This window comes from Dipodomys ordii, unplaced genomic scaffold, assembly GCF_000151885.1.
Source record: "Dipodomys ordii isolate 6190 unplaced genomic scaffold, Dord_2.0 Scaffold69, whole genome shotgun sequence".
Lineage (NCBI taxonomy): Eukaryota > Metazoa > Chordata > Mammalia > Rodentia > Heteromyidae > Dipodomys > Dipodomys ordii.
This window is the reverse complement of record NW_012267285.1, coordinates 3,247,488-3,269,132: the sequence shown is the minus strand read 5'-3', so window position 1 is coordinate 3,269,132 and position 21,645 is coordinate 3,247,488.

Here is a 21,645-nt window from a genome sequence, read left to right as displayed (position 1 = left end):
CTCTGCACTTTGCAGCTCAGCCAGGAAGAACCTTGTGGGGTTCCCAAGGGGGTGGGGGTGGGGGTGTCTGCCGGTGACCAAAGTCCAGTCACCAGCACCAGATGTCCCTAACCATGAGGCCACTGCCCCCGCCGCCAACACACACACTCAAAAAGACTCTGGTACCAGAGCTGGAGAGAAACGGATCACCTTACAGGGAGAAGCCAACCTCCACCCTCCACGGCCGAGGAGAACCAGTCCACGCACGGGCAGGACGGATGATGGAGACCTCCCCCTCCCCCTCCCCCTCCCCCTCTCCTCCCGAGCTCAGCCCCCACGTCTGGGCCCCTCACCGGCCGTTGCAAGCGGGGTGCTCAGGGCACGGGCCGCAGGGGACACCTCGCGACGTGGGCGCCCACGGGGATGGGAAGAGTCAGTGGGCGCTGCTCAGTGCGGCACACTTGCTCCTGAATCCACCAGAAGAGAAGCCTCAGGCAGCACCCTGCTTGATCCAAAATTAGATGCATTAAGGGCCCCGATTTTTATCAAAGGTCTCTTCCCCCCCATCCCCAGGGAGAAGCATATAGCAAGGTGACCACAGTTGCTCTTGTTGTTGTTGTTGCTGTTTGCAGCTGGATGTGAAACACTCCACTTGGAGGGAGGGCAGACGCGTGTACCGGCAGCACAACGCCAGAGCTTCGCATCGGTGGGCCGGAGCCCGGGGCCCAGGTTCGATACCGGACCTCATCTAACCACAGCACGGAAGACGTATGAGCACGGCGGGACACAGTGTCAAACCCAGACCCCCGAGCCTGCCGCCCCACATCGCCACCAGCAACACCGCCAGGAACCAAGGGGCCGGTGGTTCTCCTGACCGTCTCCTCCCTTGCCATCCAGAGAGGCAGACACACACCCCTCACAGCAGAAGAGACTGAGTCTCTACAGCTGGACCCAAAGATGGAGAGACATCAATGGCATCATGGGGCACTGGGTACGCACACACCACGCCGCCAGGCACCAAGGAAGAAAACTTCATCTCCATGAAGGGAAAGGAAACAGCAGAGCTCCTGACATTTGAGATACAAGGACAACTTTTTCCCTGAAGCACCAACCACCTGGCTAAATCCACTCTGGCATATTCATACAAGGGAATATCGCTCAGCTTTAAAAAATGAATGCCACGCTTGAAACCTGCGATGACACGGATGAGTCCGGAAGACACGATGCTGATTGAAAGAAGCCAACATGACGGGAGAACAGTTCCTCGGTGCCACTGACGGATTCCCAGCATCGTCAAAGGGACCAAAAGACAGAAGCTGCCGGGCTTGGGGTGGGGCGTGGGAAAGATGGGAGCTAGGGGGTTTGGAGTCTGGGTTTGGATGGAGATGTTTTGGGCGGGGAGAGTGGCAGCCATGGCCTGACGTGGTGGTGTGCTTCCTTCCTGTCATCTGATTGTACACTGTAAGGAAAAAGCCCGACGTAGCAGCGCACACCCGTAACCTCAGCCTTTGGCAGGCTGACGTGAGATTTTCAAGTTCAAGGACAGCCTGGGCTATACACAGAAACCCTGGCTCTGAAACAAAAGTTAGAATAGTAGCTTTTACAGACCTCTGGCCACAACACATACATATTAAATAAACCTACAAGGCCAAAGCCTTGGAGCAGGTGGGAGTGTGTGGAAGAGGAGGAGGAGGAGGGTGGGGGATGGAGTCTAGGACACCCAGGCTGTCCCTGGGGAAGGACTGACTTTAGACCAGAGGAGCGGGGGGCCTTGGCCTGCGGGGCTCCGTCCCCCACCAGCAACTCCCCCCAGCACACCTCCGACAACAGGCCCAGAGAAGGAAAGGAAGAATCCTGGCCATAAATTGTTTTCAACTATCAAATAAATCAAGCTCGCACGTGTACAAACATGCCTTCACATCTGAGAGAAACCAGACCCACGTCCAAACACGTCCAGTCTCTCCTCCAGCGCCATTACATTCCAGGCGTCAGACCCTGGGGCCGCGGGAGACGGAGACCCGAGTCAGACAGAGACCTCGCGCTCCTCTCCAACCTCGGCCTGGCCAGGGTCGCCTCCCAACAGCCCTGCCTCACCTGGAGCCCCCACAAACCAGAGACAGAAGGACGCGTGAGCTGGGCTGTGTGGGCCTCGCGTGGCGGCCTGACCGATGCCCCCACTCCCACTGCTCACACCGGCCCGCGCTTCCACCTGAGCAGCCCCATTCCCGCCATTCCACTGGAGTCTCCGTCCAAGTGGAGAGAGTGGGGGCGGGGGAGGGGGGCTGGGCACCCGGATCTGCCCTACCCCCTACCCCACTAGCCGTGTGACCCCCCCCCACGCCGCCCGGCTTCCTCTCCCTCCCTGTTATCCCCTCTGGAAAGGGAGAGAGCTCTCCAAACCAGCTCCAAGGTCCTGCACGCTGTCTTGGCGTTCCCTGACTCTCGAATCCGCGCGTGGGTGGCGGAGGAGTTCATTGTTTGGAACACGCTGTCGAAAGGGATCGGCGTGGCAGATGGAACCTGCCCCCCCACTCACCCACCCTCGCCCCTGAATTCCCTCTCGTAATGCTGACAAACACTGCAATCTGCAGAGTCCCTGCTGACTCAGCCAGCCACCCCTCCCCCCCAAACACTCCCCTCTCCTCCCCGCTGCAGTCATGGCCGCGGGGTGCAGCATCTGCTCCCCCGCAGTGCCCAGCCTCCGAAATGCTATGGAGTCTCCTGGCTGGTCCCCCCCACACACACACACCATCTCCGGCTCCCGGAGGGTGCCAGCACGGAAACACTGCGGTCACAGCCAACTGCTCAGGAGCTGTCCTGAGCGAGCGCCTTCACAAGCTTCACGACCCGCCGAGGGACGGATGGAGAGGCTACCCTCCTCATGGTCAGGCCCGTCAGCGTGGGTGACGCATCTAAAGGCGGAGCTCCCGGTTCCCCACCGGGTGGGAAGGAGCTCCAGGAGAGGGGCATCTTGCTCTGCCTTGTGTGGTTCTGGGAATGTGGAACCAACGTCCTAACACAAAGCACGGATGAGCAGACAGACAGACGGACAGACCCACAGTCCCAGGTGGCCTCCCCATAGCCCAGAGCTGCAGCAGAGAACAGGACTGAGAGACGGATTGCTTTATGGAGCAGGTGTCTCGGGGGTCACCTGTAAGGTACCAAATGCGGGGCCTAAGTTCCTAGCGGAGCAAAAGGCACACAGGTGCACGTCAGCATCTGTCTCTTCACACAGTCGGATCATATCGCCCCCGATCGTGAGCCGGATAAGGGAAGGGACGGAGGAAGGGGTGGGGATGGCGGCCTCCATTCCCAGGAAGGCAAGTGCCTCCTGGGACCACCCAGCCACCGAGTCACACACGTAACCAACACGCCTGTCACATGCGCGTGCTAACACGGATGTCACGCCTGCACCGGTGTGGCGTGTGGCCTGCCTGCTTCTCAGCAGAGCCTGTCATCGCTCCTGGCAGCACAAGAAGCCTGGAAACGTCCAGGCCTGTGACCCCCGCCCCCCCCAGGGCCCAGTCTGGGCGAGGGCTATGGGAGACCCAGCGGTGCACAACTCCCTCGGCCTGGGGAGCCGCAGCCCCCAGGGAAGGACAGCTGTGGGCCAGACCTCGCGGGAAGGCAAGGGTCCAGGAGGTAAAAGGGCGTCATTTACGCCAGGTGCCGGAGGCTCACACGCACAATCCTAGCTCCCCCGGAGGCTGAGATCCGAGGATCACCGCCTGAAGCCAGCCTGAGCATGAGGCTCCGACCTGCAATGAATGACGCCAAAAGCAGGGAGTGGAGCTCTGGCTCAAGTGGTAGAGCACTAGCTTCGAGTGCAAAAGCCCAGGGACAGTGCCCAGGCCCTGAGCTCAAGCCCTACAACTGGCACAAAAAACAAATTTTAAAAAAAAGAAGAAGAAGAAGATGGCATTCACAGTGGGACGTCGCCCGGGGATTAGGACTCATCTCTGTATGTTTCAACTCTCCCCTGGGAAGCTGTGCAATCTGTACCAGGCTAACTCAACATCCATTTGTATCCGTAACCTGGGAATGCTGTAATATAAGGAGGTCAGACGGGGGTATGTTAATATTCCAAAGGTCAACGACCCCAAGTCAGCACGCTCCCTCCCTAGCCACCGGAGCATGACAGCTGTCCCAGCACCTCTCCCAGCCCACCACACAGCAGGGCCAGGCCCCAGGCCCCCCAGAGAACAAACACCACCCAAAGATGTCTCCCCAGGGCCCCGCCCAGCTCTACCCATCCCAGCCACCACACAGACTCAATGGCAGGACCATCTAGGCCCTGGGGATGTGCATCGCCACAGCCAGCCGTTTACACATATTTTCCCTTATTGGGCACTAACTGGACAAGAAGGACAGCTGGAATTTCTTCCAGAAGCCCCTATGCACGGTGCACATAACTGGTGTGGGCTCACGGGGCAGGTGGCAGCATCTCTGTGTTTCGAGGAACTTTACTTGGGCTGGAAAAAGCCGTCAGCGGTGAAGCAGTGCTGTGCCTCTCTTCCCAACGCCTCCACCCCCTTCCTGTCCTCCCCCTCAGGGACTCTCTACCTCCATTAGGCCAAAGGGAAAAAGCACCATCCAGAAAGAAGTGGAGCTGGGTGCCAGTGGCTCATGCCTGTCATCCCAGCTACTCAGGAGGCTGAGATCTAAGGATCGCAGTTCAAAGCCAGCCCAGGCAGGAAAGTCCAGGAGACTCTTATCGCCAATAAACCATTCAGAAAACCAGAAGTGGCGCTGTGGCTCAAGTGGTAGAGCGCCAGCCTTGAGCTGAAGAGCTGAGGGACAGCGCCCAGGCCCAGAGTTCAAGACCCATGAACAAGGAAGGAAGGAAGGAAGGAAGGAAGGAAGGAAGGAAGGAAGGAAGGAAGGAAGGAAGGGAAGTGAGAGCTGGAGGAGGAAGGGAAGCCGGCTCAAGGAGCCGAAGCACACACTGCCTCATCCCTCCAACAGATTTAAGGCCTCCTGGTGCGGAAGAGGATAGCATCTGACCTTAGGTTGCGGTCAGGTCAAGTTCAAGCCCGAGCTTACAGATCCCTGGAGAATGGTTCTATTAACCCAAGTGCCCAGCGACAGACTACCCCTGACACAAACAGCCCTTCACGTTCACCAGCGCTGTGCTGAGCAGTGACCACCAGGCCCCCCAAGGACGCCCCAAACCCAGGCACGTGTGAATCTGTTCCCAGTCATCCGCCGCCAAGAGAAACGGCAGTGCGATCGAGATGAGGGTTCTGAGGCGGTGAGATGAATCTGTATGGATCTACAGTCATCGGGTCCCGACCCGGCAGGCGAGAGAGCAGAAAGAAGACAGCGCCAGCCTCGCAGATGGAGGAAGAGGCCACGAGCCAAGGAAGGTAGGCGGCTTCCGGGAGCTGGAGAGGGAGGCAGGAGTCTTTCCCCTAGAGCCTCGGGGAGGAACGCAGCCCCGTGGACCCCGAAACAGCTGACCTCGGAATTTTTTTTTAATTGTGTTGCTTTATGTCACTCTGTCCGTGGCCATTTGTGACCACCACAAACAACCGGGAACCAAAGCACCCCGCATCGCATCTGCATAAAATCATCTCAAGCTGAAATCAGCAGAACTGAGGCAGAGTTAACGCCGCTGGGGGGGGGCTTCCAGATGTCACGAGTCACCCGGCAGCAAGCTCTGCGGGGACAGCAACGGACCCGGCCTTGGCTGCAGGAACAAGCCAACCCCTGACGGACGTCTGAGGAGCAAGAGCAGAAAGAAAGAAAGGTCCCCGAGGGCTGGTGGCGGAGCTCACCATGGAGCACAGCTGCTAAAGATGCACCAGGACCCCACATTGAAAAATTTTTAAATGTTCAATATAGAAATGACCAAAATCACCAAACATCAGGCAACTCTGAGTTCCTGAATTGGGATGTGAGGCAACTCCAGGTCACCGAAATGGGACACACACACACACACACACACACACACACACACACACACTCAACAGTTTCTTCCAGAAAACCCCACTGCTGACCTCTCCATCAGAAACCCACGGCCATAGTTCTAGAACCCATGCCGCTCAACTAAAAAGATCTCCCACTAAAATGTGAGATACTTGCTTCTTTTTCAAGAGCAGCAACACGTTCTCTGTAAAGCCCTGAAGCAACTTTTTACATACAGGTAAGGATCACCCATCTCCACCCCTGTCCTGTTTGCTCGTCTGCCATTCTTTTCTCTCTCCACATCTACCAGGAACACGAGGGCTCTGCAAGGCGACCCTTGGCTATGCGAGCGACCACTAAGACCCATGGGCTCTTTTACTGACAGCTCTCATCCTTCTGTCAGTGGCCTTCCCTGACAAAATACCAGGGTCAAATAAAACGTCGCGAAGCAGTCACAATGGGAAGTCTAGCAAACCTAGCGTGGACCGGAAGGAAAGCAGGTGATCCCCGTGAGGCCTGACCTTATCAATCAGTGTCAAATACCTCTGGCTCCTTCGCTAACAGGATTACAAGGTCAATAAATCAAAGAGATGTCACAAACAGAAATCACGGAGTACGGCTGGAAGGTAGAAGCAATGGTCATCGAGACTAGGTTAAACTAGAAGCAACCGGACAAGCCAACCATTCACCCATGGGCCCCATGAATCCTGAGCACCTACTATGTAGTCGGAGTGGTGGGTATAAGGATATCGGAGCATTACTGTTACCCTACAAGGATTGGCCACCCCCAAGCAAGCATGAAGGCAGATGAGGAGTTACCTACCCCATGACGAGGTAGCTAATGGGTGCATGCAACACATGGTGGTCAGGAGGTAAGCCAGCCAAAGTCCTGAAGAAAGAAAAAAGAGGAGCAATTGGATGACAAGAAGAGTGCAAAGGTATGCCAGGTCATGTGACAAGTGTGATGGGGGAGGGGGGGTTATACAGACAGCACCTCTAAGGCCAGCTGGATGAATTATCTGTCCACGGAGAAGAAAACAAAGATATTGGGAAGGGATCCCAAAAGGGATCTAGCTTGGCCAGCTTGGCGACACAAACACAAAATAACGTTCCCAGAAAGAAAAGGTGGTTCCGGAAGGTAGGGAGATTGCCTTGAAACATCCCGAGGATGTCTAATTAAGAAAAAAATAACATAAGAGGATGTGAACCTGAGACCAAAACAATAAACCTAGAACTTATGACCATTGCTCAGGGGGTTAACAATGCATATGGCGGACTTCTCCCAGAGGACAGGAAGTGGAAGAGTCGGATGAGGATGCCCGTGACCCTCAGGAACAGGACACAGGGCTGGGCTGGAGTCACCCATCAGGGGATGTGCTGCTCGTGGATCCGTGGGTCCATGGATCTGTGCTCGGATGCAAAGCCCTGAGTCACACTTGGAAGGTCTATGCTGACATGACCCAGGGCTCTGGCTTTGGCTCTCACTTAAAAAAAAAAAGTACTGAATCAAAAATCTGGATGAAAGGGGGAAAAAAATTTGTCCAACATGCTGCTGACACAAATCTGGGAGGAATCAGCTTGTAAGCTGGAAGAGTGAATCAAGACCCAGATGACATCAACACACCGAAACCACGGTCCAGATTGATGAGAGAAAATAGAGTCGTGCTGCGCTCGGATGACAAACCGTCCCGCCCGGACGCGGGGTAGGAGGCACTTTGGCTTATCAGCAAGTTCTGGGGGGGGGAGGAGGCGGTGGAGGGCGTCAACTCCAAATGAGCTGTCCTATAGAGCCGATAGACGCCTAAGAGGCCAAGCATTCTTGACTTCCCTCAAGACCCAGAATAAAGGAAGTGCAGACTGGGTCCCCAGCACAAATAGGTCAGCCCACAACTGAAGCCCCCTGAGAGACACTGGCCGCGTGGAGGAGACCAGACCGGAAGAGAGGACGCAGAGAGGGAGGTGAAGAATGGAGCCACGGAGGAACTCGGGTAAGGGAAAGAGGACAGGAAAGAAACGGAGAACCTGGAGGCCAAGGAAAATGGAGCAAAAGGATCTTGTCCACTCCAGAGAGAAGAAGTAGTGACAGGGCTGGGAAGGTGGCTCCGTGGTAGAGCGCGTGCCTTGCATGCCTGAGGCCCTGGGTTCGATTCCTCAGCACCACACAAGCAAAAAGAAAAAAGCCGGAAGTGGCGCTGTGGCTCAAGTGGTAGAGCGCTAGCCTTGAGCTGAAGAGCTGAGGGACAGCGCCCAGGCCCAGAGTTCAGGCCCCACGACCGGACCCCCCCCCCAAAAAAAAAGAAGTAGGGAGAGTGACCAGTGCAGCCCTGGGAAGGCAGGGCATTTCAAGAGATAACACCTAGGGAAGAGCAGCTCAAGCGCGTCTGTTAGACCTGTGAAGGAATACCAGATCAGAGCCAAGCAGGCGCTGGGCAGGGGACTGGGCTGGACTGTGGCTCACGGACCAGTTCCACCTCTTCTAATTTTACCATATGAGGAATTTTTCAGAACTCAGCGACTACCATCGATTATCACTCCGAGTGCCTGACAGACATTTTAAGACCACAAAGCAGGACAGTACGGCGCTGGCACAAAGTGCCACCTTCCCCGGCGAATAAATGTGACTCTGTGAAACAACACCCTCCTTCTAACAAGGCCAAGGCCAGGGAGAGAGACGTTCATCACAATTCCACTTTGTCTATTCATCCGCTACTCAATTCCCCCAGCTGGTTGTTGTATAAGCACTCAATCAACGTTTGTTCCAGGAATGACCAAACGCGTCCCTGCACTTAGTTTGTAAAGCGCTTGGCTTCTCCACCTCATCATTAATCGATATTTATTGACAGCCCTCATCCTTCTTAGCAATGAGATACGTCCCAGCCAGGCTGAAACACATCCTGCAAGCGCCCGCCAAGAACCCGCCTGACATCCCCAGTTGTTTTACAGCCCCTGTGCCATTTCACAAAACTCTCATCATAATGAGGTGGCGAATACCACCGGTCCCAAGCTGGGGAAACTGAGGCTCGCAGTCCTGAGCAAAACCACATCTGAGTCAAAACACAAAGGCCAGGTCTTACCATCCACGGCGATCACTCTTCCTACCCAGAACGGCTGTCTCCCTGAAAAAGGAACAACCCATCCTCCACGTGGAAGTTAAATTGTTCTGTCCTAGACACAAACCCGCAGTAACGCCAGCTGTTGCCTACAGCCAGGTTGTTTGGTTGTTTTTCTTTTATGGGGGGACAGACATCAGAACAGCCCCTGCCTTTGCTTTTCTGACACCATCTGTCCACCGGGCCTGCTCACAGGGGTGAGCCCTTCAGGCATCCATTGATCAGGTCTGCCCAGAAGCAGCAGGAACCACTTTAGGAGGAGAATTGCAGCATGGGGAAAGCCTACCAAAGACATCGAGCTCCCCTTCCTCCTACTTAACGCCAGGTGAGGCGGGGGCCTAAAACAAACTGGCCATTCAGGAGGCCAAACAGCCCTGCATACCTACAACAAGGGAGCCCAAAGCACACCGCAGCCAAGCACTTGCTTCCAGAGACGTAACCGTACATACGGGTGGCGCCCATGCGTGCGCATACAACATATCTAGGGTCATAAAGTGGGTTTGCGCAGACCCGGCCTTTTTTTTTGTTCAAAGCAAGAGGAAACTTGAGTCCTCAACACAGGACATTTCCCTCTTGGCAGACTCGTCTCCCACAAGCGTGGCCAGGAGCGGGGGCCTGGCGTAACCTAGCAACCCCAGGCTCTGGTTTTTCTCCCTGATAATTCCTTGCTTGAAGAAACCCAAGCTCTAAGACCAGAGTACAGTGGAGTATTCAGCCCGGCAGGACCAGGGTGCCAGAAGCATCCTGAGCAGATGGCAAAGGCAGGTGTGTTCGGGAGGGAGGAGAGGGAACACGTGCTCCGAACACTTCGATCAGCACTGCATTTCCTAGCAACAGCGCGCTGGCGACGTTGTCTGAGTACCTCGCGGACGCCCGGGAAAGGCAGTGAGCCCGGGCTTGCTTGAAATCAAAACAAGGAGCCGGGCGTCAGGTGTGATGGTAAAAGTTCCACAGATCACAGAACGGACAACAGGGAACTGCGGAGCCAACGTCCGACAGGATCTCCCACAGAAGGAATGGGGAGCCGCGAAGCCACGGGAGAAAAAGACCCGGAGCCTCACCCCTGCAAGCCTAGCCTGCCCGGAGGCTGAGAGAGCTGAGGATTGTGGCTCAAGGCCAGACCAGGCAGGAGAGTCTGTGAGACTCTCATCTCTAATAAACCAGCAAAAAAAAAAATGGAAGTGGGGCTGTGGTTCAAGTAATAGAGCCCCAGCCTCGAGTAAATACACAGAAGGGCTCAGGGACAGCTCCAGTTCCAACACAAAAGGAGGAGGGGGGAGAGGGGGGAGGAGGAGGAGGGAGGGGAGGAGGAGCAGGAGCAGGAGCAGGAGGAGCAGGTGCTTCAAGGTTGGACAGTTCTGCCAGTGAGAACTATCGGTGGTCTTACTTTCCTAACCAGCTCGTGGTCAAGTTCTTTGCAGTTGAAACTCTATGTGGCACCACTGCTACTCGTTATTTAGAGTACAAAGGCCCATGGGACCGTGCTTTCCCAGAGCTAGACCTGCCCTCTCCACGCGGTCCTGCAAAACTGATCACAGAAATAAGAGACCTTCAGAGCACGAGAACTCAGGGCGTGCTAGCATCATTTGACCGATAATGGTGGTGTCCCACAGGGTCAGTGTCTGAAATCTTCTCACTTTTTGTCCTTTTCTTTTGAATTACGATGTTTTAAACAGCAGCTCATTATCCCTTTGGAAAATATCAAGACTCGAGGATACATTGAATGCTGACCTTTGCACTCAGCCATGTCTCTGACCTGATTTATAGTTGTTCCACTTTAAAAAAAAAAACACCTTAATTTTTAATCATGTTCAATCTTCATTAGAAGAAAATTAAGACTTCTCTGATAAGAGAGCCCATTAGCTGCACTGGACATTGATGAAAATGAACTAAGCAACTCAAGGGCAGCGATGGGAGGGAGGGAGGGAGGGAGGGAGGGGGAAAGAGGGAACAGCTAAGCAAACTAAGCAAAGGGAAAGAAATGTACGTATCACCTGATGTGGAAGAAATAGCTGTTTTGTCAAAGCTCATTGAATTCACAAACTTTACAGACCACGATAATGACAGTGTGCCTTGTGAAGGTTAGAATGTGTTTGTGACTTTAAGTATCACTATCCCACAATACTGTGAAATTTATGTAATTACTCAATCTCAATAAAAAAATTATTTAAAAAAAAGACTTCTCTGTTCAATATGTCCCTTGGTGGCTCTTTCAGCAAGGATTAATTGAGAGGTAAACACACTAGCTCTTTGTTTATATGAAACGAAAAACCATGTTTGCCGGGCACCAGTGGCTCATACCTGTAATCCTAACCACTTGGGAGGTGAGAGCAAAAAGATCCCAGTTCAAGGCCAGCCCAGGCAGAAAAAGTTCCAGAGGTGCTCTCTCAAAAACGACCTGCAAAGAGCCAGTCTAGCGGTGGCAGAGTGCTAACTTTGCAAGGGCAAAGTTCACCGAGTTCAAACTGCAGGACTGAAAACTACAAAGTCTTATCATCGCAGCACTTGAACGATAATCAGACTCTTGAGATATTACTCCGTGGTCAGCCGACCTGTGATGTGGTTGGGGGAAGGTCTGCTGTTGGTGGAGAGGCAGTTTGTCTGCCCCCCACCCACGCTTGCGTCACAGATTTCTTCATTTTCTTTGACATTAGAGTGGTTGTTTTCCCCTACATTGAGTATCTAGAGGTGGATGTCTTTTTAATTACATTACCCGATACCCAGTGTGCTATTACAACCTACAAATTAATAACTTTCTTGAAGTTGGAAGTAATCTTGGCAGGGCTCGGGAAGTTTCGTCACTTTCTCCATTGTTTGTAAGAACTCTGCTAAAACAGGCCATGAATCTTCCTGATCTCTCCTCCAGTTCTCCGGATTGCTTTTTCATCTATGTAGCATTTTATATCTCCTTGCTATTTTCTGGGCCATTTCTTCAGATCTCCCTTCCAGTCCACTGAGTTTATCTCCTGCTATGTTTAACCCAGTGGTTATGTTACGTTTGTTTGTTTGTTTTCTTTTCAATTCTACATGTTCAACAGAAGAAGATTCTGCAATCTCCTTTTTTTTTTAAATATGGCACTATTATTTCAATCATGTTTTCTGTCTTCCTCGATCTCAACTGTTTGAAGCAAATCTGTCTTTAAGACAGCCCTCAAACTGTCCTGTTAGTTCAGTCTTTTGGAGGTAGAAACTCTACTTCTTAGGGGAACTAACTCTTATCCACAATAGTTCATTTTATTTTAAAGATGTTTATGGTTTTTTTTCATTGTCAGCTCACCTACAGCCAAGATGGCTTATTTTAAGGGAGTTTGGCCAGGCACCCATGGCTTACTTACACCTGTAATCCTAGCTATCCAGGAGGCTGAGAGCTAAGAATTGCAGTTTGAAACCAGCACAGGCAGAAAAGTCTGTGAGCCTTTTATCTCCAAGTAACCAATCAAACACCGGAAGTGGCACTTTGGCTCAAGTGGTGAAGTGCAAGTATTGAGCAATGAAGCTCAGGGTCAGTGTCCAGGCCCTGAATTCAAGCCCTAATACTTGCATACACCCCCCCCCACACACACAGTTTGACGGATCCTACACTGAATTGTATTTACTTTTGAAGAGACTTATATCCTAGATCTAGATGTTTTTTATTGTTTTGCACTTCCATTATAGAAAAAAGGAAAGCCCAGCATAAAACGTTTCCGTTACTACGGATTAGAAGCCCGGGTTGGATCCCTAACACAATCCCGCAGCGCGGGTCTGCTCACGGCGTGTTTCCTGCCAGTGCCTGTGACCGTAGAATCTTATTTCACTTAGCGTATGTCCCTGTGGCTCGCTCATACTGTATATCTTTTTTTTTGTGGCTGAATAGTTTTCCATTACTTGTATCTTGAGTCATCACAATACGATACCATAGACTGGGTGGCTTCGAAAAAACAGAAATCTAATTCACAGCTCTGGAAGTCTGAGATGGACACCCCAGTGGAGGGTTTGTAGACAACCCCCTCCCCTCAGCGTCCCCCTCCATCACCCCCCCCACCCCCAGCAAGAGAAAAAGCAACTGGCCACGCTCCTACACATCCTCTCTCTCGAGCAACCGTCCCCTGGCGAGAACGTCACCCTGCGGCCTTGCTCTGAAGCGAACCGTCTCCCAGAGCCTGGAAGCCAAACAGCCTCCGGCTGGGTTTCCGCACAGGACCCTAGAGGGGCCTCATTTCAGCCCGTCTCTAGGCAGATCTGCCACGTTTGCTTCTTCCATTCATCCACAGACATCCTACACGGGGCCGTGTGGGTTTGTGTAACTCTCCTGCGATGTCTGCTGGACGGTGGAGGTACTCTGAGACCCACCGCACCGGGCAGCCACCGTGGGATGCGTGGCCCACCGGTGACCCTCAGGGTGGCTAGGAGTCACAGCCATCAATCCAGGGCCAGACCTGTGAGGGGCACATGCCCAGCGTCTGTTTTTTTCTGTCTGTCTGTCTGTCTGTCTCCCCCCGCCCCATTCTTTTCCTCTCTCTTCTCTCTCCCTCTCTGTCTCGTAGGTGACTCAGCAAGCCGAGGACAGACAGGGCACTTCCACGGCGCTTCTTCTAGAGAGGACGACGGTTTTCCTCCCGTCCCTCTCTCTTAACCAGGAAACTCATTGAGGCTCTGGGCTCCGCTCTGTGCCAGCTCCACCCTGAAGCCCAGCTCTAACCACCCCACCAAAACCCCCAGCTCTCTCTACCCCACACGCAGGTCAGACTTCAACGGGCCTCCGTGGTGCTGGCTATTTTGATCCTGGTCTCGTCTTGGGGAGAAATCTCTAGCCATTTACAATGAAGCGTCACTATTTTTATTTCCAAATCCCAACTCGGCCCAAGTCTAGCCAAAGCCCTTCCCCTTCCTCAGGAAAGGAGAACTAAAACTTAAAGCAGTGACCGACTGTGAGCCGCCCGTAGATCTACCCGTATGTTGAAGTCTCCCCTCCTCTTGAAAGAGGAAGAAACGTGTTGAAAAGCGAGGCTGGCAATCGATTACAAAGCCAATACCACCCGCAGCAACCTTCCCACATGTGGTGCCCCAGCATCCAACACCCACACAGACACAACACCCGCAACTCTCACCACCCCCTCGCAAACCCACAAACCCCGCCCTTCCTGGTCCCTAAATTAAATTTTCCAATTGATCACAGAGACACGTGAGTTAAAGCCAATATCCATTCTCCCCTCGGGTGGGCAGCATGTTGCACTGAATGCTGGCCAAACCTTCCACACAGCTAATTAGCCCGGCTGAGTGCCTGGTCCAGATGGTGACAGCTTGTCTTGCCCCGGCCAGCGCCTCTGTCCTCCTCCTCCTCCCCCCGCACGCCCCGGGCACTGGGGCCTGTCCTCGGCGTGTGGACAATGTGTCAGGTGGGACCCAGTGTCTTCCAAATGGGGAGGCCCCTGCACTAAGTCCCATTAGACCAAACGGGAGTCTAGTGGTATCCCCGCCCCCCGTCAGCTCATGGAAGCGGCCATGCTCCCATGCAAGTAAGACTGGGTCGGGGAGCCATGGGGACCGACGGGAGCCAACTTGGCAGGAAGGCCTTGGGGAACGGCTGTGTCTAATGAATCACTGTATTTTGATTAGAGAGAGAGGGACAGAGAATAAAGGAGGGAGGGAAGGAGGGAGGGAAGATAGGACAGAGAGGAGGAAGGAAAGAAGAAAGGGAGGCGGGCAGGGGATGGAGGGGATGAGGAGGGGGAGATGTGCAGGGCTCCCCCCCCAGCAGCAAGCCCCACGGGGGCTTTGGGGGCACACGCCCCTTTATGTATCCCCCCCCTGCCCCTGATCGCACTGGGAGAACATGAGGCATGCGTACCACCCAGAAGTGAACGCAGCCTCTCCTGGCTTTGCTCTGCGAGTGTGAGCACTTGGGCAGGGGACGGGAGAATGGGAAGGTCGAATCTGCGGGTGGGCCGGGGAAAGGGAAAACACGTGCCGGGGGAGCCGCCATGAGGATCTTCTCTTCCTGTCAGGAAAGGTCACCCCGTCACTGACGTAGAGACGGGTGACAGTTCCAAACCGATAAGGGAAGACCCCCCCAAAATAGGCCCCATGATGTCTCCGGCTGCCCTGAGTCCCTGGGAAAGAACCCTGTGTCAGTCAGATGTCCTCGCAACCATGTTCTTTCCTGACCCCTCCTTCACTTTGACCTCCGACCCTGCAGATAAGCCCCGCAGGACGGTCTCCAGGGACGGCATCTAAATATACCCTCCCCTCTTCCGACCCCCTGCCCCAGCCGATATGCCGGTAGACTGCAGTCCCAGCCCAGACGCAGACCGGGTCCCAGTGAGCACACGATTCCCACCCAAGCCTCCCCCTGGCCGGGGCAGGTCTATACGCTCACAGAGGCTGGGTGGCCAGCCCGTGTCTCATCACAGCCCAGCGACCGACTATCCAGCTTAGAAGCGGGGTGCCATGAGGCCAAGGAGCCAGGGCTCGGCAAACAGGCCGCCCAGGCTCTACTTCCAGCTGCTCACTTATCCGCTGAGAGACAGTAGGGCACATTATCTGGGCTCTTGGAACCTCCGTTTTCTCTTCCACGGAATGGAGCTCACAGTCAACCCTCCCATAAACGGAGATGAGCTGGGGAGGGGAGGCTGAGGGGCACCATCCCCAGTGCCCGCTGGGAACAAGGAGCAGGCGCAGCTCCCTGGCTCATAGCTGATGGCTGGAGCTCCACCCGCACCGCACCCAGGAGTGGCTAACGCTCCCGTCCGGGGCAGTGTGAACAACATCTCCTCCATCCTAGCCGTCCTGGACTAAAGCGAGCCGGGCCAAGAAGATGCTAGCTGTCATGACTCTGGGCTGTTGATGAAGGAAGAGATGCATTTAGGCACCGGTCTCGGGAGAGCTGATTTATGTGAAGTAAATGGCCCCACAGCCCACGGCCCCTCTCCACAGTCTGGCTATTTAAATGCCTGGCTGGCTCCGGTCCCCCCTTGGGTGTTGGCAGGTTGAAAGGCACTTCCAAAGCTCTTTGTGTTCTAGAAAGCCTAATATGGCGAACTCGGGCCACAGTAGGTGGACCACAGGAAGGCCCCCTCAGGGCCAGAAGGCGGGGGGAGGGGTGACTAAGACAGTGTTGTCTGACAACGGCAGGGCATGTTTTCACTTCCAAACAAAGTTTCCCGTCTCTGAACCCCTGAAGTATTTGATCGAAGCAGTGGAGTCCAAGTCATCAGCCCTCAGTACAAACGATCGGCTCTCCAGCAAGGACGGACAGCCTTTTTCAGTCATTGTGCCAGAGCGTGTCAACGGTTAACAAAGGGGTGGACATGTGCACTCCTCGGGGAGACCCCAAAGGGGTCACAGAACTTTCCCGTGGTATGGAGCAGAAAGGGCCGGCCAACCTTCCTCCCCCCTGAGATGATGCCACCTGTGACAGATCACCGGGGCAGGGCTCCCCACAGACAGAAACAAGCCACAGGGACCGACTGAATGTAAGACACTGCGAGAAGCTTCAGAAAAGAAAAAATATACATACGGAGAAAAAAAATAAGTCACAGTGCAACTGCCAAGTCTACCCAGTGACTCCAGCAGGAATGCTAGAACACAAGTTCTCAGATTTAATTCACCTTTAAAAAAAAAAAACAAGTCCATGGTCCACAAGCCTAGAGGAATAAAAACTGTGAGCCAATGGCTCACGCCTGTCATCCTAGCTACTCAGGAGGCTGAGATCTGAGGATCACGGTTCAAAGCCAGCCCAGGCAGAAAAGTCCCTGTGAATTTCTTATCTCCAATTAAGCACTCAAAAACCAGAAGTGGTGCTGTGGCTGAAGTGACAGAGTGCTCACCTTGAGCACAAAGAAGCTCAGGGATGGCACCCAGGCCCTGAGTTCAAGCCCCACCACTGACCCCAAAAAGGGGGGGGGTGAAAAGTATACTATTCTGGAAATCTTAGTGATACCAGACACATTGTAACCGATGTTTAATTTTGGTGGAATGATGGGTACTTGTTCCTCAGAACTAGTGGATAGAAGCAGCTATCGAAAATACAGCCTAAACACCTCAGAGCTCTGGAGAAGACGGCCAGATGAGGAGCCCTGCCGCTTGCCTTGTCTTAGCTCCACGCCTGGTCTGTGTCAGATGTCACTAACGGGTCACCTCACGCTGACTCCACCCGAACCTGAAACCACTTCTCACCTGAGCTGCATCCTGACCGGACTTAACCTGCGGCCGCCAGACCCGACCCACAGACTCAGCCTCACAAGACCGAGTTCTAGTCTCGTGAATTCTCCATGAGGTCACCTTGCCTTTCACCCCGGAGAGGGAAGGCTGGACATGCAAAATACTCCAGGGAGAAGATTAAAAAAATAAAAAAGGCTTAAGTTTATGCAAGAATGTAAACAGATGATCCGGGGCTGCCTCTGACTCCACAGGGTCCCACCGAGGCCCAGCCTCCAGGCATGCACTTGGCCGTACCCTTAAAAGGACAGCTCTCTTCCCACTGTCCACCCCGCCCTGCTTTGACCAGGCTGCCTCCAGGGAGAACGGAGCTCATCCCGGACCCAGCTGCAGGGCCTTCCTGCCCAGGGCATGTGTGGACATGGGGAAGGAGAGGCAAGGCGAACAAGCTCTGGATCCCCACGATGGGAGGGGCGGGGGTCCCATAGCAAGGCAAAGGAGGTAGAAAGGAGGTCGGGGCGCACAGAGGCTGCGAGCGACCTCTCTAGAGAGCCTGCTCCCTGTGCTGCCTGCCCCCCCCCAATCCCCGTGCCAAAGCTGCGTAGGACCTTTGCAGGTTTGGAGCTTGGTGAGAACAGCGTCCGAACCCCTACAAGCCTGGCAGAGTGGGAGGGACGGTTCACTGCCTGACCGAGGGTGGGTGTGATCCCGGACCCCCCCTGAGGGCTCGGTGCCGTGTCAGCCATGACCACTCACGCTCTAGGAGATGGGCGTCCATCTGCTTCATTCATTAGTGCATCCAGCCCCGATCACGTGGTCGCCGGCAGGCGCTTCATACACAGCTGTCCAAACTGCTTATGCTTGTCATGCCTCTGACTAGGGGCTACTGTGGTGTCAAACTCAGCCGGCTTTCATTCAGCACCGAGTGACTGACGGGTGGTTGACAGTGGACTCGGCCTGGCCTGGTGGATGGATAGCTGGCATCCCCAGCCCACTCCGTAGAGACCCTGCTCTCCGGCTGGGCACTACTGGGGAGGCGGGGCTTCAAGGAAGGAAGCCAGGTCACTAGGGCGGGGCCTAGCGGGAGCAAGTTCTGTCATTGGGGTGGGGCCTGGAAAAGATATGGGCACCCCATCCAGGAAGTGAGCCGTGACACACTGTCTCCACACATGCCCCAAAGTAAACAGGACACATGGTCACGAAACTTCCAAAGCTACAAACCAAAGCAAACCTTGTCTCTCTCTAGATGTCTCAGACATCTGATGCTATCCAACACAACGAATGCACCAAATCACAGACTGTGATACAGACCTAATATAGGCCTCCATACCAAGAGAGACTAAGGAGTATCATATTGTGCCAATAAGTGAGTTTTAGCAGACAGAGCAGAACTCAGTAGGTACCAGGAATAGGAGCCAGTAGTTACGGTGGATAGCTATCAAATGTTGTGTCATATTGGTTTCTGAGTTTCTTCTCCACAAATAAGTTCACTGTGCCCAGTCTAAGAGGATTACTTAACAAACCAAGGAGGGGGGTGTCTATGGACCACAGGCCCTCCCCATGAACTTATCAACGCTTTCGAAGCACAGCCACATCCGTGTGCCGCTGAACCTTGCTCTACCATACCCAGGTGAAGACCTCCAGCTCCTACCGCACTGCTGGCCACTGCTACCCAGCGAGCACCCGAGAACACACTCGTCCGAGGAAGGACACAAATCCTCCACAAATGAGCTGAGAACACGGGGAAGGAAGAGAGAGGGGAATGCGTAGCCAAGCAGTGGGTTGAACCATGGTCCCCTGTGGTGCTGGGTTTAGACTGTCTGTTCATTTACTTTGGGTCTGAAGACACATGCTAGACGCCGGCACACTCAAGCCAACCCTGACTTGCTAACCGCTGAGAAGGTGCGACACTGTGCCGGCCTGGGGCCCTGGAGCGGGGTTCACCCCGGGTCTGCTGGACAGCCACGTGCCCTGCCCAGAGACCCAGCCCTATCTCTCCGCTTTGCCCAACACAAACACATTTCTTCCCCCTCTGAATCTTTTTTTTTCTTTTTCTGGTTTTCCTTTTCTCCTTTGGTTTATAAAAACCACACTAAACTCCTAAGAAAGGCCAAGGGCGGCAGCTGGAACAGAAGAAATCTGTCTGTCCACCTGGCTCCATTCCACCACTGATACCTCCAAAGCCAGGCATGCGTTCTGTACACCGGGCCACTTCCCAGTGCAGAAGGGAGAGGCCACTGCCCCCGGCCTCTGTGAGGGCATGTCCACATGACGGGCTGACCCTCCACTCCAAACCGGGGCGGACCGGCCCCTGTGACGCCCAGGCGGCAACTCCGCACTCCCTGAGGGCCCAGCTGGCCTGACAGAAAAGTAAGCCGCAGCCTCCCGGCCTCAGTGCCCTGTAAGACTCTTAAGGAGGCCACACCGCAAGCCAGGAGTGAGTTAGCATGTGCCTAGGTGTACATACACACACACACACACACACACATGTGTATGCACACGTTCTACTCCACCACCCTAAGCCTACCCATGCTAGTCAGCATTCCCACTAGTGTCAGCGGCAGACCGCTCCCCTTAAACTAACCCCATCCTGCCACCCAGACTTGCCCCCTTCTGACCCTGTGTTTCCCAGTGAAGGCCTTCGGCCATGCCGAAGTCTCCTGGCCCAGTGTGTCCCAGGACCTCGGCCTCCCCCAGTCTCCTGGCCCAGTGTGTCCCGGGACCTCGGCCTCCCCCAGCCTCCTGGCCCAGTGTGTCCCGGGACCTCTTCCTCCCCCAGCTCCTGGCCCAGTGTGTCCCGGGACCTCGGCCTCCCCCAGCCTCCTGGCCCAGTGTGCCCCGGGACCTCTTCCTCCCCCAGCTCCTGGCCCAGTGTGTCCTGGGACCTCGGCCTCCCCCCAGCCTCCTGGTCCAGGTGACTGCTGTGATTCTCCCACGCCAGTCCTGGCTTTGCCCGGATCCTCTGCACCCCGCCCCCCTGGCACCCCCTTCCCGCTCTCCATTTCCTCACCCTCTGCCCATCTCCTCTGCTTCTGGAGACAGAGCCTGCCCCCTTCCTCCGGCCCCCAGTCGCTAGGGGCTTCCCTCTTCCAATCGCCAGCCCCTTTGTTACACCCATGCCAACAAGCCCCTCCCTGTCCTTTCAGTCACAGCCAAAATGCCGGAGCTGTGGCCCCCAGGTGCCACCCACCCCTCAGCAACACAGTCTAACCAGAGACATCTCACCCTGGACCCCAGAGCTACCCAGATCCTCAAGCTCCTCTCCTCCTCCTGCCACTCACCCAACTCCCTCCCGCCCGGTCCCTCCGTCCCTCTGAACCAGGAGCCCTTCCTACCACAGGCTGCTCTGTCCCCGCCTCGGCCCCCCCCCCCCCCCCCCGTGAATGTAAGGGTGAGCCCTGTGTCCCCACCCTGTACCACCATGCTGTTTTCCCTCCTGAATAACCCCCTCGATTTCTATAGCTCCAGATGTCATATATGTATATTTTTGGTTTTTATTTTACTTTGAGGGGTGCTCTAAGTTTTGTTATTTTCATGATAAAGGGGAAGTTCCCTGCCACCGACCCCCTCACCCGGGGGTCCCCAAGATGTCACCCTCTCCCCCCACTCCTCGTGTGTGTGTGTGTGTGTGTGTGTGTGTGTGTGTGTGTGTGTGTGTGTGTGTGTGGATTAGTTTCAACCCGGGCGCCAAACCCAGCTCACAATGCTTCTCAAAGTCATCGCGTGAGCCTTCGAGACGCGGTTGGAAATGTCCCTCCTCCCCCACCTCCACCCCATCTGTCCCTCGGGCGGGGCGGGGCTCACCCACTGCCCCCCCCACGTCTCCTCCGCGGGCTCCCTCCTCCACCTTTCCGCTGGTGAAGGTGCAGTGTGGGTGTGGGAGTGGGCGTGGGCGTGGCAGTGAGTAGCACGGGGCCCCTAGGCTATCCACTCCCAAAAGGGAGGGGAGGTGGAGGGTCTGTAACCGGGAGGATCTCCTTAAATCCAGAGACCCTTCACACAGATGGCCTCAGGGTCGGCCTGTGGGGGAGGAGCCACGCCCACCGGGCCTGTGGCAGGAGACAAGATCCAGGATTGTTTTCACCGCTGCTGGGCTGAGATGATGCCTTCTTTTCAGAGACCTGTCACAGGCAATTTACCCTCAAAGGCTCCTGATCTCCTAGTCTTTCAGACAGCCAGGCACGGGTCAAAGTTTTTGTCTTTTAAATAATTGAAAAACAGCCCAGGGTCACAACAAGTTGGAGAGAGACTCGACAAATGGGACTACCTTAAAATAAAAAGCTTCTGCACAGATAAAGCTATCGCAACCAAGCTAGAAAGACAACCAACTAATTGGGAAAAAATATTTACCAGCAATATATCAGACAAGGGGTTAACATCCTGTATATACAGGGAACTCAAGAAACTAATCCCTCCCAAACCTAACAAACCAATTACTAAATGGGCAGGGGAACTAAAGAGGGACTTCTCAGATGAAGAAAAAAAGTGGCAAAGAAACACATGAGGGAAT